This window comes from Nomascus leucogenys, unplaced genomic scaffold (assembly GCF_006542625.1).
Source record: "Nomascus leucogenys isolate Asia unplaced genomic scaffold, Asia_NLE_v1 002098F_15042_qpd_obj, whole genome shotgun sequence".
Taxonomy (NCBI): Eukaryota; Metazoa; Chordata; class Mammalia; order Primates; family Hylobatidae; genus Nomascus; species Nomascus leucogenys.
In genome coordinates, this window is record NW_022097688.1 from 1 (window position 1) to 13,728 (window position 13,728).

Consider the following 13,728-nt stretch of genomic DNA (forward strand, 5'->3'; position numbering starts at 1 on the left):
TATAATCATAAGTTTACCATGGTCTCTGTCCCCCATATCTTACCGCATCCACCATGGGAATCAATTATTAACAGTGGATTATAACTGAAAGAGCTGTAAGACACAGACTCTATCTAAGAAGGAGTACTTAGGGAAGCATAAACACATCAGAGAGGACAAAAACAAATACACTTAGGTGTCTTCAATGACTTTGCTATTGTAAGTCGTGCTGTGATAAACATAAAAATGCAGGTGTCTTTTTTTAAATGATTTATTTTCCTTTGAATAGACACCCAGCAGTGGAATTGCTGGGTCAAATTGTAGTTCAGTTTTTAGTTCTTTGAAGTACCTCCATACTGTTTTCCATGGAGGTGGTAATAATTTACATTCCCACCAATAGTGTATGAGCATTCTCTTTTCCTCACATATATGCCAACATCTGTTGTTTTAATGGCTTTTAATAAAAGCCATTCTGACTCATGTATTAATAAGATGATATCTCAGTGTGGTTTTCAATTGCATTTCACTGATGATTAGTTATGTTGATCATTTTAAATGCGTTTGTTGGCTGCTTTTGAGAAATGTCTGCTCGTAAACTTTGTCCAGTTTTTAATGGGGTTGTTTGATTTTTTTCTTCTTGAGTTGAGTTCCCTGTATATTCTAGATTTTATTCGTTTGTCAGAGACATAACTTGTAAATATTTTCTCCCATTCTGATGAGTACAATATAAACCCAACCCTCACCACCACACAAATAATATCCATGTAACAAGTAAATACATATATCCTCAAATCTATAAAAGAAATGCAAAAAATAAAAACCAAGAAGATTCTTAAAACCTCTGGAATCTACAACTACATCAAATGTTATGTGTAGCAATTTGGCAATTTCTCAAAGAACTTAAAGCAGAATCACCATTTGGCCCAGTAATCCCAATATTAAGTATATACTGTAAGAAATATAAGTTGTTCTACCATAAAAACATGCACACGTGTTCATTGCAGCACTATTCACAATAGCAAAGACATGGAATCAACCTAAATGCCCAACAGTAGATTGGATATAAAAATTATGGTAAACATAAAATATGGAATACTATGCAGCCATAAAAAAGAATAAAATCATGTTATTTGCAGCAGCATGGATGGAGCTGGAGGCCATTATCCTAATTCATGAACAGAAAACCAAATATTACATGTTCTCACTTATATGGGAGAGCTAAACATTGAGTACACATGGACACAAAGAAGGGAGCAATATACACTGGGGCCTACTTTAGGGTGGAGGATGAGAGGAAGATGAGGATCAAAACACTACCTATCTGGTACTATGCTTATTACCTGAGTGGATAAATAATCTGAATAACAAAACCCCCATATTCTAGACCAGCTCGGTCCAATAAAACATAATGTGAGCCACATGTGAAATTTTTAATTTCCAAGAAGCCACATTTTAAAAAAGTAAAAAAGTCATAGGTAAACTTAATTTTATTATTATATGTTACCTAATATAATCATTTACATATATTTAACATAAATTTTATTAATGAGATATTTACATTATTTTTCTTTTAGTAAGTCTTAACATTTAGTGTGCATTTTATACTTAATGCACATTTCAATTTAGATGCTACATTTTCCTTGGAAATACTTGATCTGTATAAAGATTTCAAGAAACTAGAGTTGAAAAAGTATATTGTTCTAAAATATATTTATGCTGTTGTTCTAAATAGAAGTTTTTCAGTAACTACATTAAATATTGGTTTTTAATTTTTTATTTAATTTAAAGTACCTTATAATTCTAATTTAAGATTAGAAATCTAAAATTACAATTAAAAATTTTTGTTCCTTAGTTGCTAGCCACATTTCAATTGTTTGATATTTAATATATGGCTAGAGGCTGTCATATTGAACAGTTAAATTCTAGAGCTTTCTAGAATATAGAATGAAAACCACTGGGTTAGTAAAAATGCTTCTCAAGACTATCATTTAGGAGGCTACTGCCATGATCGCCAAGAAGCATTCAGCTTAGTATTTGGCATCTGGGTATACTGATAAAATCCTGCTCCTAGACCTACAAGGTGGAATTTCAGACTACGGACCTACTTAAATTCAGTGATACAATAACATTCTGAAGGACCTGGGAAGCCAGCTTGCTAGGCAGAATTTCCCTGGCAGCCCTCTCTTTCAACGTGTACTTTGCTTTCAAAATGTCAACATAACATCACTTTGAGATTTGCTCATCTCACAGATAGCAAAGTTAGCTTTTTAAATTAAGCAGCCTAACCTGGAAGCCATTATAAGTATAATAGATTAGGCAGGAGTTATTCCCCAAAGTCTTGTCAATCCACCAGCTTAAAGCAATGCTGATCACTGCTCTAATGTTTGCAGGTAGTTGCTGAGGATAGTCAAATAACTCCCAGATGGACTGTTGAAAGGAGGAAGAACTACATCAGTGAAAGCATAATCACAAAGTGAATTATAATTTCAAGCAATGTGGCTTAATTGTGGGCAATAGAGGGTATAGTAATATGAGGTGAAGCAATCAAATGAAATCAATGCAGTCTTAACTTAGGCTACTTGAGTTTCTGAACTGTGAAAAGTAACTCTTCAAGGAGTACTAATTATTGAAAATGGTAGAAGTCTTTATCAAGGATGGCCTTCAACTGGAATTTCATCTGTCAAAATTCTGAATACTAGACATGGACCTCTGAGGAAAGGAATAGACAGAATTCATTATGTAACACTTTTTGCTGTTCTTTCCTGTCTTTGTCCTTTCATTACCCTAGAGGGTACAAATGAACACAGCCATGGTGCCTTATCTTAAATTTGTTGTACTTGAGCCCACTCTACCCAGCAGTCTTCCCATAAAGGAAATTTGGTTTGACTATGTTTTACATAAGTTTATTCCTAATGGGAACAGAAGCTCTATTCAGTAGAATTAGGTATAGTGCCGACTAAACACACAAAGAACCAGAATGGATTTCAAAAAATCACGCTGGATGGTATCTATTTGATTCAACTGCTCTGCTTTACTTGTAATTTTCTCCTAGCCAAATTGGACACATATAAAATATCAAGTTCATATACCACCTTACCACATGAGTTATTTTTTAAATTACAGCATTTAATCATTTCACCCACTTCTCATAAAAAACATATTAAAGCCTCACAGAATCTTGAGCATCATAGCCAAGGTTCTTCACAGTATGTTCCAAATCTTTCTTTTCATTTATATTTTCCACTCTATTCTTTGTACCTAGGGGATTAAATTCAAAATACATCAGAGCCATTATGTTAAGTTCACTGACTGATAAATATTAACACTAGAAAACTTGGTCTGAAGAGGGTTCCTTGAGGTGCTTGCTGTACCAGGCAGGTTTTTGTTTTCACTATTAGATTTTCCCAATCCTGGAGAGATAGTGAAACCTGAGGAAGCTTCCAGGGTGGACACAGCAAAGGGGCATATTTGAAGGACTAAGGGCTATGATTATTTACCAAGGATAGTCACGGCATTTCAATATTTTTAAGCCCAGGAATGGCCTAATTATCATGGTGTACAAAACTGAATGGTCAGTCCAAATACACACTGTATTATAAATTTCAGACTTTCTAACTATTCTCTTACATGCACAGATCAAGCAAGGTTAATATATTTTTGGAATCGAATAAAATTAAATATTCTATGGGATTTTATACCTTTAATGTTTGCTCCATAGATTTTTTTATATTCCTCTAGTTTTTCATTATATCCTTCAATTCATTTTTTGTGAATTGGCTGACAAACTAGCTCTGCTCTTCAGCCTTTCTTCAGAACCTTAACAGTCAGAATTAATGGCATGCCTTCTCCTCCAGGGAAATAAAAATCAATATATATTCCTAACAGTGGCCACTATAGGAAGGACTTTATTATGGTTGCTTTCTAAACTTGTTTTAGAATAGGAATTCATGTCATCCTTTGTAATCTGTAACGAAACCCAAAGGGGAGTGCCTTTCCCTATATTGCTCAGTAAATGCCAAATAAAAATTTAGAAGCAGCCATGAATGCTGGATGAGTAATCATATTGAAAAAGGGATACTCATTTGAGTGCTATAACCTTTTATGTATATGAACCCAAAGAGTTTATTCTCTTGGAGAAGATAAGCAGTTGTGGAGCACAAAGGAGGGAAACAAGAGCTAGAGCTGCTATTTTAAGGTGAAGTGCTATATGCTAGTACAAAACCCCATTTTTTACACTTTAATGTTTCAATCTCATATTACTTTAATAAATCAGAGTGCTTTACTTTACTTTTAATGTGGAATAATATTTATAATGACCTTTTTACTGGACAGGAAAGAATATAATTTTACATTGCAAAACTGAGTATATTTTTCTCACTTTTGCTGGAATAGGTCATCCAAGGCAAGATAAATAATTCTTGATATCAAACTTTGTTAGTACAATGATGTCAGACTGTGCAAGAAAAAGTGTTAAGTCTCATTATTCTTTCTTTCTTTCTTCTTTCTTTCTTTTTTTTTTTTCTGACACGGTCTTGCTCTATTGCCACGTGGGAGCAGTGGGGCATCTCGGCTCACTGCACTCCTTCCTCCTCTTGATTCGAGCGGATTTCTCTGTAGCTCCGATAGCTGGGACTCAAAGGCCCAGGATGTTGCACCAGGGGCTCAGCTAATTTTTGAATTTTTTAGTTAGAGACGGGTTTCATCATGTTAGCCAGGTTTGGTTTCGATCTTCCTTGACCTCGTGATCTGCCCACCTCGGTCTCCCCAGAGTAGTTTGGGATTACAGGTGTGAGCCACCACACCTGGCCTATTCTTTCTTTTTAAATGACGTTCCCTGTAACTCCCATTTTCCTTTTATTTTTCTCATATAGTTATGTATAAAAGATTCACTGAATACCATAAAAATTACTCCAAGTGTAGAGCAAAATTGCTCTTTTGAGCTGTATAAACAGAACATAGGCACGCTCACAATCCATTACAGGCTACTTTCCGATTTCCTTCAAGATATTCACTGCATTAAAATTAGAACTAACTTTTGAATAAAGTCCAAACAGGCAGTACAGTTCTGTTCTATCCTGTATTCCTCAGCATTATGTATTTGCCTTTAGACAGAATAGGGTAATTTGTTAAAAAGTGCTCCATCTTTCTTTTTCATCGCTTTTTCATTTGTTTCCAAATCTTGAGTTTCCGACTCTGTTGCGAAAATGTCTAAAAACTGGAATAATGATCTCCTATTGCTATTTTCCATTTTGTAATTTTGACCTTCACTTCCAAGTAAACCTTACAATAAGGACTATTTTTAAGCTGCATGTGGATTTCCATCAGCACAGGTATTTAGAAATTGACTTACAGTTGTTAGTTCTATTAATAAACCACTGACTTTCCCGTTAGGTTGTGGTAAGTAGAGACTAGAAATTATTTTCTTTAATGTTTGTCTCTATTTTTCACTCTGTCGCCTACATACACAATGAGACAAGAATAATGATCCTCAAAGAAGTTTTCCCGACATCTATTCTATTTTGTCAATCCTTTATATTTCAAGTGCAGAGTTTTGTTTAATCAAATTCATTGTTGAGACTTAATATAGAGTGTGAATCTTTTCTAAAGATTGGTAACATGTATTTGCTTTAGTTTTTAATTCTTATTTGCACCAAGAGTCAGTGAATTCATGACTTGTTTGGTAATTTTTGTAGGCTCATTTCAACATATACTTCTATATTGGTCAATGATTTAATTATTTTTATTTTTTTTCTCTGGGGGTTATCAGAACAAGATGAAGAATGGTTTAGGAGGGAGTATCTTATAATAATGGGTTTTGTTTATTAGGGACAGGTGGAAGAAATAAAAGCTTATTTAGGTTGACGCAAATTCTTTTTTCTGCAATTAAGCCTTTCTCCTTTTGTGTGTTAAGAAAAAAATAATTTAGCTATTCTCAAAGGCATGTGCCAATGGTGGGACACATTAAAAGTCTTACTGGAACCACATAATTTTCTTACCTATTCCCATCTCCTTAATTTCAGGTACTTCATCCTGAAATGTGACAGGAAAAGTAATATTAAAACAGATTTAAACTTATTTGTAACCAGTTAGTGCACTAAAACAAATTACTTTCTAAATCTTGGTTTGAGATTTATGAACCAGTATAAAATTGATATGATATCCGTTATTCATTTACAAATCTCAAAATTGACTATTCCTACACTTCTTAAACAAAGTGATGCATTATAATCTTTGTTTTAGCCAAAACAGAAATTCAAAATTATTCTTACGTAATTTTTCTGTGGTTTACAATTCAGTAGAAAAAATACTTTTTGACTAACACAAATTCCTTCTGTTTTGCCGTTTAACTTTTTAGTTTTTTGCTTGTATATTGAGACAAGAAAATCATACGTCCTTGTAAGATTCTATTAGATGCTTAGAGAAAATAAAACTACTATCTAAGTTTTTGTTTGTTTTATTCTTATGGATATGTTCATATTTTGACAGAATCCGCTGGACACGCTCTCACTTCTTTTCTGATTTCAAACTTCCTGACTGCATACTGACTCAGGAATAAAGTCAGATTTTCTTTTTAGATAGATTTTGTGAGTGTTTTGTTTTGTTTCTTTGTGTGTATGTTTTTTGTTTGTTTGTTTTTGTTTTTTTGGTTTTATTTTTTTGAGGTTTTACTAGCTGAAGACATCTCATCTCACTGAATTGGTTTATCAGTAAAACATATTTCAGTTGTTTTTTCCCCTTTGTTCTTACCCCGTCTTAACCCTTATACCCTCTCCCTTACAGCAAGTTAAGAAGAAGACATTTAGAGAAATACCTTTTCTTTATGTAAGCAAGACAGGAAACAAATTACAGATAGATAATGTCATTTCCTAAAGCAGTTCTGGTCAATCAAAGATCTTTAGCTGCCCAGGTAACATTTAAGGTTCTTACTTTCAATATTTAAAAACAAGGAGTATCTGATCAGGATCCAGCCATGGAACATAAACCATACTGAAATTCAATCTAAAATAGACCTCGGTGTCTTAAATCTCTGTACTATTTTTAAATTTGCCTATGTTACTTAATTTGTCTCAGAGACAAAAAAAACTTCCTATGATTTGGCTTTGCACTAAAACTAAAAAATATATAATTTATTCATAATATTCAATTTATAGTGTAAGAATACAAAAACACAGACTATGCCTTTCATTTGTATGACACCAAACAGTTGAATTTTTCAAGTTGACAGGGAAATTAACATTTTTACCTGCTATGTAAAATGGAAGTGATAAAGTCAAAAAGATAACTTCCATCACAAATAATTTTGTTTAAAATATAAATTGTCATTAGTCTTTCAACAAATTGGGGAAAACAATATGGAATCCATATTGAGCCCTACCTTTTTTTTGGTAACATCTATAATCTTTCAAGTATTTCTTGTTGTTTTTTACACACTAGTTCTTTTCTCATTTGGCAGAGGACAAGTGTTACAGAGCAAGGCACCTTTATTCTGCCACTATAGAGAATGTGTTAGTAAGTGAATGACTGCAATGTAATATAATTCTTCTCCTGAATGAATAAAACAAATAATGTATATAAATATCTGTCAACTGCAAAGTTTATTTAATCAACAAATGTTTATTAAGGGTTCGTTATCTACCAAGCCATATGTGTTGCTATAAGTACAATCTACAAGAAACGCTTAGGTTAGAAATATGACTATTGCATGGGATATTTTGGCATGAGAGAATATTTTAATACCTTTTAAATATATTACAATTGTTAATGCTTCATTATGCAAAATCTATGTAAAACACAAATCTGTATAGTTTGTAACTAAAAGAAAAGTTTTTTCTTATTATAGTGCAACTAAGTATCACAGAATTTTAGGCTAAAAGAGACCTAGATACTACTAGCTCTTATGACCTAACACAGTAAAACACCGTATGGAAAAGGTAAACACTACACAACTAATTATTAAAAGAATTGGAGCACAATCTCAGGTCTTTTGATTCTCAACCCAATTCTCTTGCAAAAGTAAGAAACACAATGCTTTCTTGTAAACTATTTTATGATACTACATATTATTTCCTGACAACAATTTATTTACAGAGAATTTCTTTTACGTAACTCTCAAAAGTGCAAAATTATTGTATCACCATTACCTTGGGGACAACAAACAACAAAATTTGTGCTAAAATGAAACTTTGAGTTGAGTTCAATGAATATATTGTGCGTTTTTATATTATCTTTGCTAATTTCAATAAATGCAAATTTTACACAAACCTGAAGTGTAAATATACTCTTCTGATATTAATGTAGAAGTTTTCAATATGATTTACAAGATAAAGAATACATGAGATGTCCTTTTCATCACTCACTTATTTCCCACCTATGTTGATAAAAGGTTTAGGGCTATTCTGTTTTATAAGCTAAGAGACAATTAGTCATATTTCCTATTTAGTACAAAAGGAAGAGCAATGACCTTACCTCTGCCATGTTCACATTGTATGGTCCAGTAGAGGATCCTGCCTGAGAGTTGGCTGTGTAAACATAGATCAGCAGAGAAGAGTCACCACGCTCCATTATATGAGAAGGCACGTGTCTGCTGGCTACCTCCCATTTTTCCCTATTTGGGAACCGTCCTCTGTGCTGAGTGGTCTTCCTGCCATTTCGGTCAATAAAGTATTTCCAACCAAGGAAATCACTGGGACTCTTCAATAACCATAAAGTAAGTTTCATCTGCTATCAAAATTAAACCATATATATATTTGTTATTTAAAATTAATTTCTACTGGAATTATAAAAACATTGTTGATGGCATTGTGTATCCAGCAGTCTTTACCTTTTAAGGCCACCTCAGCAAGCAAAAATATCTAAGAATTAGATTCTTCATGTAATGAAAAAGTAAGTTCCCAATTTCACAAAATTAATTTGTCTCAATACTGAAAGTACTAGATTTGGACGTAAAAATCTGAAATTATTAAGATTATTATACACAAGAAAAGAGCTAATACTAATATTTTGGGACATTTAGGTAAAGCAAAATGTGACTAAAGTTAGGTTAATAAAAGTTAAATTCAAAATGGGATCAGAAGAGCTTGAAACATAATGGATAATTGAGTGAATTACAAACAACAAAATATATCTATTTTCTCAGATAACATTACAGTAATAAAAATGAAATATTACTCCACTGGCAATCACATCTTGATTACTATGTAATGCTAGAAGTTTGATTTGCTCAATTAATCTCATTATAATTTATGACATAAGTTTCTAAGTACTGTCAAGAGATTTAAAATAATTTTTATAAAATATTCACCAAGATGTACATAATGTTATCATGTGAAATGTATTGGCTTAATTTAAAAATATACATGTTGTTAAAAGGAAGATGCCTGGACATAGTGGCTCACGCCTGTAATCCCAGCACTTTGGAGGCCGAGGAGGGTGGACTGTGAGGTCAGGAGTTCAAGACCAGCCTGGCCAATATGGTGAAACCCCATCTCTACTAAAAAATACAAAAATTAGCCAGGTGTGGTGGCACGTGCCTGTAATCCCAGCTATTCAGGAGGCTGAGGCAGGAGAATCGCTTGAACCCGGGAAGCAGAGGTTGCACTGAGCCGAGACTACGCCGTTGCACTCCAGCCTGGATGACAGAGTGAGACTGTCTCAAAGAAAAAAAAAGGAAAATAAATATTTTCATTGATGTTATAAAATATTCATAAGAAAAGTTTACTATAATAAAGGGAAAATATTAGCTATTAGGATTAAAATTATTTTATTAAAAAGTAATAATATTAGCTATTATTACTTGTTAATAAATATAAACTAGTAAATTAAGAGAAATGCGTAAGTCAGCAGAACTTTTTTTAGATATATGAAAATAAGGAGCACAGCTCCACTATAAACAAGGACAATGAAGGATCCATCTCGGACCCTGGCTTTAGAGTATCCAGTTCTTACCTTGTCTGACCCTGCCACTCCCTCCTAGGTAAGGAGTCAATGGAGACAAGAGATGTGTCCTTATTAAGCCTTTCACTAACTCTAGCCATGCTTGGATCCCAAGACACTAAAATGCTGCTCAAATTGGCTGAGCTCCCTTTAGAGTCTGTGTAAATCTCTTCCTGATTCTGTCTTCTTGAAGGATAATGAAGGTATTTGTATGCCTACCTATATAGGTTGTACCTGACTTTTTTGGAATACACAGGTTCTATCAGATGCAATGGTAGATTGGTAGACAAAAAGAGGAAGGTATAAAATGAATATGAATGGCACAGATATTTTACAATGTATGGCTCTTATCTTCTCTACAAGGAGACAAAATAAGAATCCCTCTCTTTCCCTTGATGGCATTTGCTATCACAATCTGATGAATAGTTTATTAATTGCCTTAATGTATGTATGACCTGCTACTCTTTTCTAAGAACATACTTTTATTTTAACAAAAGTTTCCAAGGTCTAACTCAGAATTTTGTTTATTATGAGAAATAATCTGTAAGGTCAGGTAAGTTTCAATAGCCACTCACATGAGACTAAATAATGTTGTCTTTGTAGACACCCAGAAAGCTCTAGGACTACTATCTGCTAGGCTGCACTGCTTTAACGGTGCAATAGTCTGTGCTCTCTTTCTGCATGCCAGATTCTTTAAAAGACTTAATCTTCTGATATCAAGGCCCTTATGAATTGTTGGGTTTTTATATTAGGCCTTCTTTTTGTCCACAAAATTAAATCCACTTGTATTAGATGTCACCCTTAAAAGTCCTCGTATTTTTTGAGTTGATCAAAGAATCATATTAACGAATATTTCCCACTGTTCTAAGTTCTACTGCCTGATGATTGACCACAGTGGGAGTTATGTACAATGGCTATCAATTCAAGAGCAATTAATGAGCAGTGAAGCTTATAGAGAAAGCAACATGGGCTGGAAGAAAGTGCTTTTAGATCAATAATACCTTTAAAATCTTCTAAATTTTAGGGGAGAAAAAGAATCACTGATGAACAGAAAATGCTTATCCACTTATAAACATTCTCATCACAATAATATGAACGTTCCATGATGCTGGCACAGGAATAAGTTCTGATTTTATTTTGGAAAGGTTATGTTTATAATCATGTACAATATTTTAGATGATATTTGTTTCATAAGACAAGAGAACATAATAGTCGACCTGTAATGACCAAAAGTAGTTTATATAGTCAAAGTTTTTGTCCTTTGGGCCTATTCAGAAGAGTTCCAAGTTCAAGGAGTATTCAATGGCAGAACTTCCATCTTGTCTCATCAACTGAATTTCTATTACAGCTTAACCTGGAAACAAAAAAGGAGAAATGGGAGCTGAAGGTGTAAGTATAGATTGAATTCAATCAAGTTAAAACATTTTAAAAGGGTAAGTATGATGTTTTCCCTAAAAATGACTGTAATTTTTGTATATTAATTTAAAGATAATTATCTAGACATATAAATTAGCAATGTCTAAGGCATAAATATTTCAAAATAAAAGATTATTCCATGTACATATTTCAATACACACTAAGATTCTGTTTATTGATGATAATTTTCAGTAAATCATTACTATTTTTAAATAAAATCGAGTATAATAAAATAAATTCTCTTGACTGTATTTTTATTTCCTGTAAGATTGAATAAAATAATCTTAAATTCAGGAAAAATATTATTTGAGAGTATTAGAGACTTCTGTATTATGCAATCTAAACCACAAGTGGGGCACAAGTACTCCTTGACTGATATGGCAAACTGTTACAATAATATAAAAGTCCAAATGATGAGAAAATCTTTTAAGATTTATCATTCCTCACATCATGAACATGTTCAAGTGTATCCACATTTGGGTCTCTTTTTCAAAGCACCAATTTGGAATTAGGTCAAGTATCTGAAGAATGCTTCTATAGATTATATTAAAATTACCTTAGAAGGAGAACGGTCACAAAACTCTCCTTTGAGTTATGCAAAGATAAGAAAATATTCATAACCACCATATTATTTAATAGTTACAGAGGATATTATAGCTTCTATAGTGCTTTCATGCTGGTTAAAATACAGGCGAAAAATTACAAATTAAGATAACATAAACAGGATATTATTTTCTCCCTCTTAAATTATTTGCAAACTGTAGTCACAGAGTGTGGTAGGCAGGATTATAAAATGGCCCTGATATTTTTAGCTCCTGATATCCACACCTGTCTGTAATCCCTCCCTCTTGAGTATGAGCAGGACTAACAACTTGCTTTTAACCAATAGAATAGAAAAGAAGAAAGGTACTTTGAAGATGTAATTAAGGTCTCTAATCAGTCAAACTTATGTTAAACAAAAAGGAAATTAACTAGCTGGGCCTGACCTAATGAGGTGAGCCTATTAGAGTAGAGATAAGAGATACTCCTACTGTGCATGGGTTCATTGCAGCACCATTTGCAACAGCAAAGACATGGAATCAATCTAAATACCCATCAACAGTAGACTGGATAAAGAAAATGTGGATGTATGTACTATAAGGTATTATACAGACATAAAAATGAATGAGACCATATTCTTGGCAGCAACATGGATAGAGCTGGAGGCCATGTTCCTAAGTGAACTAGTTCAGGAACAGAAATCCCAGTACTACATGTTCTCACTTATAAGCGGATACTAAACATTGAGTACACATGGACACAAAGACAGGAACAACAGACACTGAGACCTACATGAAGGTGGAGGGAGCAAGGAGGATGAGGCTCAAAAAATTACCTGTTGAGTACTATGCTTATTACCTGGATGATGAAATAATCTGCACATCAAATCCCTGTGGTATGCTATTTATGAATACAACAAACCTGCACATGTACCCATGAAACTAAATGTTAAAAAATTAAAATTTTAAAAAGCCACACAAAGAAAACATGACTGGCAAAAGATCAGACTCTCTAGGATTAAAAAATAAAATAACATATAGTAAGTCAATGCAAAGATACCCACATAAGCAAAAACACACACTCTTTCTCTTTTCTCTCTCTCCCACCCACATGCACATATTTAATGTGCCATGAAAGTTCTCTATGACCACAAATGTTTCTCACATTTGTGATCCTCTTCAGGTTATATAACACAGGAATTTCAAAGGAAATTCAATTGAGCTCCCAAAGCAATGCTGATATAAAATGCTAACCTACTACAAAGACACACCAGAGAATTAAAGAAATGAAAAATATTTTAACATATATTTATATATAGCACATAATATATATATATATACACATTCTGATATGTATTTTAGATTTATATATATAGTCATGATAAGATGCTCAGTTTTGTTTACCTTCATAAGTGAAAAAGAGAAACATTAAGAGCGATTTCAAAACATTTTCCCCATAGCTATTGAAGATTATGTTTTCCTGATATCATATTTTATGTGAATTACTGAAATTTAGAAGGTTCACATGCTGCTACAAAAATAAACAAAAATAAGCACCTCTAAAGAAACCTTGGATCTATTAAATGAAAACTCTTGCTGTTTTTAATTTTTTCAAATTCATGAGAGCAACAATCAAGGGTCAAGAAATAAAAATCTTCTGTGTACAGGTAATGTCTACTTCTGACCACACTTAAAACCTTCCTCAAATTGCTTTAAAAATAGCAGTATTTAATAATTTAAAGATAATCCTTCATTTCAAATTGTTTTATTCTGAGTCAAAAAAATAATTTGTAGAAATGCATTGCAGATTCCAATCAAATATACTACTTCTAGTGATTTACAAGTGATGGTTAAATATATG

At 33.0% G+C, this 13,728-nt stretch overlaps 1 long non-coding RNA gene across 1 annotated transcript; it reads right to left on the reverse strand.

The window, feature by feature from the left end:
• Positions 1-11,015: 11,015 nt before the first annotated feature.
• On the reverse strand, positions 11,016-12,443 carry LOC115834333. The gene is made up of 2 exons (XR_004029264.1): positions 11,885-12,443; positions 11,016-11,266 (listed from the first exon to the last, which is right to left on the reverse strand). It is a non-coding gene; the product is annotated as an uncharacterized LOC115834333 (long non-coding RNA).
• Between the last annotated feature and the right edge of the window lie 1,285 nt (positions 12,444-13,728).